The following is a 5,621-nucleotide window of genomic DNA, read 5'->3' as shown; positions in this document are numbered from 1 at the left end:
TGCAAGGAGATCGGTGTCAAGCACTACACCACGGCTCCTTACTCACCTCAGCAAAATGGTGTGGTAGAGCGGCGGAATCAAACCGTGGTAGAGATGGCCAGATGCATGTTGAAGAGCATGTCCATGCCGGCATACTTCTCGGCGGAAGCTGTCAAGACGGCCGTCTACATACTGAACCGAGCCCTTACACGCAGCCTGGATGGTGACACCCCATATGAGGCGTGGCACGGCCGTAAACCCAGCGTGCATCATTTGCGCGCGTTTGGGTGCACGGTTAATGTCAAGAAGGTTGGGCCGGGGACCAACAAGCTGAGTGATTGTTCAACGCCAATGGTTTTCGTTGGCTACAAGGAGGGGTCGAAGCCTACAGAGTGTATAATCCAGCGATGAAGAAGGTGCAGATCACGCGGGACGTGGTCTTCGAGGAAAGCAGGCCGTGGACGTGGAGCGCCCAGAGCGCGGGCGCGGGCATGACGACTCTGGCAACCTTCAGCGTGGTTTACACCACGACGCATGGCGTGCACGAGCTGGATAGTGGCACGGCAGCACCGACGTCCTTGCCGCGAGCCAATCCTAAGACCCCGGCACCAGCACCATCAGCGGCATCCCCCACGCAGCTCACATCAGAGGGGAGTGCGAGCTGCTCCTCACCCGAGTCGAGTGCACTCAGCTCACCTCAAACCGAGTTGGAGACACCGCTTGCTAGGCGGGAGATCCGCTGGGCCACGCCACCAAGCCACGATGAGAACCAACGTGATGTGGACACCAGAAACATCCGGTATCAGCACGTCTCCTGCGTTCTTGATGAGACGGAGGGAGAGGCAGTGCGCGAGGCCATGCTGCTCTGTCTGCTGAGCACTGAGGAGCCAGCGAATGTCAATGACGCACTGTCCGACGCTGCGTGGAAAGGTGCCATGGACGCTGAGATGGACTCCATTGCTGAGAGCTGCACTTGGGAGCTCGCCACTCTTCCTCGTGGGCATAAGGCGATTGGGCTCAAGTGGGTCTACAAAGTGAAGCGTGATCCTGACGGCAATGTGATCAAACACAAAGCACGCTTAGTGGCAAAGGGCTATGGGCAGAGAGAAGGCATTGACTTCGAAGAGGTATTTGCTCCCGTTGCAAGAATGGAAACTGTTCGTATCTTCCTTGCCCTGGCTGCTCATCCCGAGTGGGAGGTGCACCATATGGATGTGAAATCAGCCTTTCTGAATGGTGATCTCTCAGAGGAGGTGTACGTGGGACAACCGCCAGGCTATGTCATTGCTGGGAAGGAAAATCAAGTGTTGAAGCTGAATAAAGCACTCTATGGTCTGCGTCAAGCTCCAAGGGCTTGGTATGCAAAGCTTGACGAGACACTAAGTACACTTGGATTCACCAGAAGCCCCCTAGAGGATGTTGTCTACATGAGAGGTGATGCACACTCATACTTGCTTGTGGGAGTGTACGTCGACGACCTGATAATTACAGGCACCAGCAAAGATGACATTATTTAGTTCAAGGGTCAAATGCAGCAGCTCTTTAAGATAAGCGATATGGGTCTGCTAAGCTACTACCTGGGGATTGAGGTAGCTCAGTCTGAGGGTTCGATCACATTGAGCCAGCGCAGCTATGCGGAGAAGATTCTTGAGCTGGCCGGAATGACTGGCTGCAACAGTTGTCACACTCCAATGGAATGCAGACTCAAGCTGAAAAAGGAAGATGAAGCCAAGCCTTTTGATCCCTCTCTCTACCGCAGCATCATTGGCAGCCTGAGGTACTTAACTCACACGAGGCCTGACATCACTTATTCAGTGGGCTTGGTGAGCAGGTTCATGGAGAGGCCGACAATGACTCACTGGACGGCTGTAAAGCAGATTCTGCGGTATGTTCAGGGCACGCTCAGCTATGGCTGCAGCTACGCACGAGGAGGAGCTGGTGGACTGCTCGGTTACAGTGACAGTGACCACGTCGGTGACCTTGGGGACAGAAGAAGCACTTGTAGTCAGGTGTTCTTCTTCGGCGGCAATCCCATCTCATGGACCTCGCAGAAACAAAAGGTAGTTACTATGAGCTCGTGTGAGGCGGAATATGTGGCAGCTGGGGCAGCAACTTGTCAAGGTCTTTGGCTGAGCCATCTGCTTGTTGAGATGAAGGGCGAAGCGCCAATCAAGTTCAAACTTCTGGTGGACAACAAATCAGCAATTGCACTGGCAAAGAATCCCATCCACCATGACAGAAGCAAGCACATAGATGTGAAGTATCACTTCATACGGGAGTGTGTGGAGGAGAAACAGTTGGAGATTGATCATGTTGGTACTAATGATCAACTTGCTGACATACTGACAAAGGCTTTGGGTCGTGTGAGACATGTTGAAATGCGGCAGAGGCTGGGCATCAGGGAGATTAGCAAGGGGAATGGAGCTTAAGGGGGAGAATTGTTAACCTAAGCTCCATCACACGTGAGTGTGTGCTAGTACTAGTTTGCTTTGATTAGAATAAGCAATGCATGGCTGCTGATGTGATGTCCACATGCAGCATGCACGTAGAAGTAGAGAAGAGCGGGCCGAGTCTTTGCACGATCGCCCCATTTTGTTTTCTGTTCTGGTTTTCCCGGTCAGCGTGGCAAGCTAGCGCTATGGAGGTGGTGGGATGGCGCGACAACTTCGGATCGCAGCGGGCTGGCCGGGTTAGTTAGCTAGGTTGTTTGTAAACACAATAATCAGATGAATAGAACTACGGAAAAGCTGGGGAGTCCGCCCGGCGCAAAAACAGCTCGCTTCATCTCTCTCTGATCTCTCTCTCTCGTTCCTCTCGATCGCCTTGACAGCAACAGGAGCCGCTCTGGACACCCACCGGCTTCCCCCACCCGAAGTCGTTCCCGAACACGTCGAACCGCGGCGAGCTCGAGATTGCCAGCGCCCCGCCACCAGATGAAAACGACGAGTTCCGGTGAAAAAAAATCGTGGGTTCCCGGGGCCAGTGATCCAACCACTCCTGCACGGCCGCCTCGTCGAACGACCCCACGGCGCGGTTCAGCTGCCACGCCGTCCAGCCCAGCCCCTTGTCCAGGATCTCACCGACGGTGCAGCAGGCTACGCGGATCTCTATGGCGTTTCCCAAGTAGTCCGGCAGGATGCCGCTCATGCGCCCCCGGCACCCGACGATCATGGCTCAGAACATCTCCTGCCCCGGCGGGAGGCGTCGGGCTCGGGACGCTGCCAGCCAGAGGTGCGCAAGCACGGCCTGGAGCGACGACATGGTGGCGCCGCCGGCCATCTCGTCGTTCGCCCTAGCCTTGAGCTTCTTGACGTTCGCCGCGGAGAAGGTGAAGAAGCCTTCTCGCACCGGCGGGGGCTCCAACCTCTGGTGGACGACCTGCTGCAGCTTGCTGGAAGGAATGGGGATCGACAGGGGGCTCGTGTCGACGAACCACCTCCAGCGCACCCGCGCCGGCGTGGAGACCATCTCACCCATGAGTTTGTCGCCTCGGTTGACCACCGAGTCAGGGTGCAAGCGGGGCGGGTTGCGGCTGCCCGCCGGACGCCAAAGCGGGAGCCAACTGGTTTAGCGGGCCAACGCGGCTGCCCGCCTCAAGCCGCATAATTATTAAGCGGACAATGCGGCAGCCCGCATGTGACCGCAAAGACCCGCCAGGCACATGTACTGTACAGTTCCGTCCCAACATTGTACAGTCACAAAATTCATCACAAGACTACAAGAGCCACATGTATCACAGTAAGCTGCTTGTTTCAGCCTTTCAGGACAGCAATGTGCGCACAACAGTGTACTCATTCAGCAAACTAGTAGTATGTACAGCAGCAAGAGAACCCTTTGATTTCTGAAACATTATGCTCAATTGCTGATTCAGTAAACTCAACAATGTTAAAACATATTACTGCAGAAGGTAAGTGGCACGAATTAGTACAGCTAAATTCAACAAGATAGCAAGAATTCAATTAACTACTACAGCTAAATCAGGCGACTCCTGATATGAAAGTGACTGATAATATACAAAAGGCTTCAGACGCTTCGTCGCTTGTACAAAAAGCTTGATCTTCTGGGTTTAATACTGCTGCGGATGCCGATGCTGAGGGTCTCCAAATATACTGCTACTGATGCCGAGGGTCTCCAGATATATTGAACGAAGGTTCTGCATATGAATAAGGTGTACGATATTTAGCCAATGGATGAAATTAGAATATATTCGAGAGAAGAACAGGAAGTTGTCTCCGACTGCTATGTATCTCATCTTCTAAAAAAGAACTTCACTGCCAAACTAAACTCATAAGAAAGTTTGCAAGCTCTGACTTAAACTACAATATGTATATAAGTTAGCTAGCTTTTGTGGAAATTAAATGCATTTTACTGGTTAACCTGCTGTTTTGATTATTCAAGGAAAAGAAACAAGCATGCAGGGTTTCAGGTCCTGAAACTGAAACAGAGCAAAAAAATGCAAACAGGGAAAATGCTGATGTTCATGTATCTCACCTTGACAAAAACTGATGTTCACTACCATTATACAGTTCCTGGAATAAAAAAACTAATATATATTTCAAGATTAGGCTTACCTAATGCTGTAATCAATGAGCATCGATATCAAACAAATAATGCATAAGTAAGAGCACAATTTTCATGCTGTTGTATCTGGTTGCAAACAATACTGGGCCCAATTGCAAATAATATATAAGTTAACATTTGCATTTCCAATCTCTACATCTAGTAGTATATATAACTAGTCTCCAGCTTTTCTCGAGCTCTCATGTATGCAAACATATGTGGCACCGACCATGCGTTGAACAAATCCCAGAAGGAGGTGCCGTCGCCGACAGAGTGGTTCATGGACATGCCAATAAAGATGCCGTCGGTGAGCTCGGTGACCTGCGCCCACAGCACGGGGAGCGACACGATGGCCACGTCCGTGCCATGGAGGCCGTTCAACGGAAAAAATGCCCAGACCACCGACGACGGGGTGTACACCGAGCCGACGATGTCTGCAACCGCCACGCCGGGCACCGCCGCGTGGACGATCTCGGCGCCTTCCCCGATGATGGTCCGCTCGCCGTGCTCCTCGACGGCGAGCCGGCCGGCGAGGTGGTAGTACCGTCCCAGGGCGCGTGCAAGGGAGGAGGCGAGTGTGTCGGCGAGGCTGCTCACCTCACCTCCGGCGGTATAGGCTTGGGCAGGATTAGGCCAACTCCACCGGGCGACCCCATTTTGTCCGCATACGTCCGTTTGAGGTAAAACGGACATGTCAGACAACCCAGCGCACGACCCCATCCTAAAAAAACATCCGTTTTTTGTCCGCTTTGCCCCATCCTGGGACCAAAGTTGGGATGGTTTTGGGTCTGAAACGGACACGAGCGGACGCTCTCTGCATTGTCCTTGTCCGGGGCGTGTCCCACCCTAGCCGGTCTGTCATTGGCCCACATACCCGCCCACCCACCCCCTCTCTCTCTCCTCCTTTTCTCTCCTGGCCTACCACGCCCGCACACCACCCCGAGTCAAAAAAGTCGTGGCCGCCGAGGAGCACGCGGCGCGGTGGCGCTCCCGTCTGCCGGCCTCGCCTCGCCGTCGTTGAGGCCCCACAGCCACGGCCGGCGAGTATGCGTAGGCGGGGTCGTGGGGTGCGCTGTCAGCGG

The 5,621-nt window shown here is 53.6% G+C and overlaps 1 pseudogene; it reads right to left on the bottom strand.

The window, feature by feature from the left end:
* Nucleotides 1-5,259, bottom strand: part of LOC123067704 (protein ENHANCED PSEUDOMONAS SUSCEPTIBILITY 1-like) — an 8,038-nt pseudogene extending 2,779 nt beyond the window's left edge.
* Nucleotides 5,260-5,621: the final 362 nt, after the last annotated feature.

Source organism: Triticum aestivum, chromosome 3B (assembly GCF_018294505.1).
Source record: "Triticum aestivum cultivar Chinese Spring chromosome 3B, IWGSC CS RefSeq v2.1, whole genome shotgun sequence".
Taxonomy (NCBI): domain Eukaryota; kingdom Viridiplantae; phylum Streptophyta; class Magnoliopsida; order Poales; family Poaceae; genus Triticum; species Triticum aestivum.
This window is presented reverse-complemented; position numbering and strand designations above follow the sequence as displayed.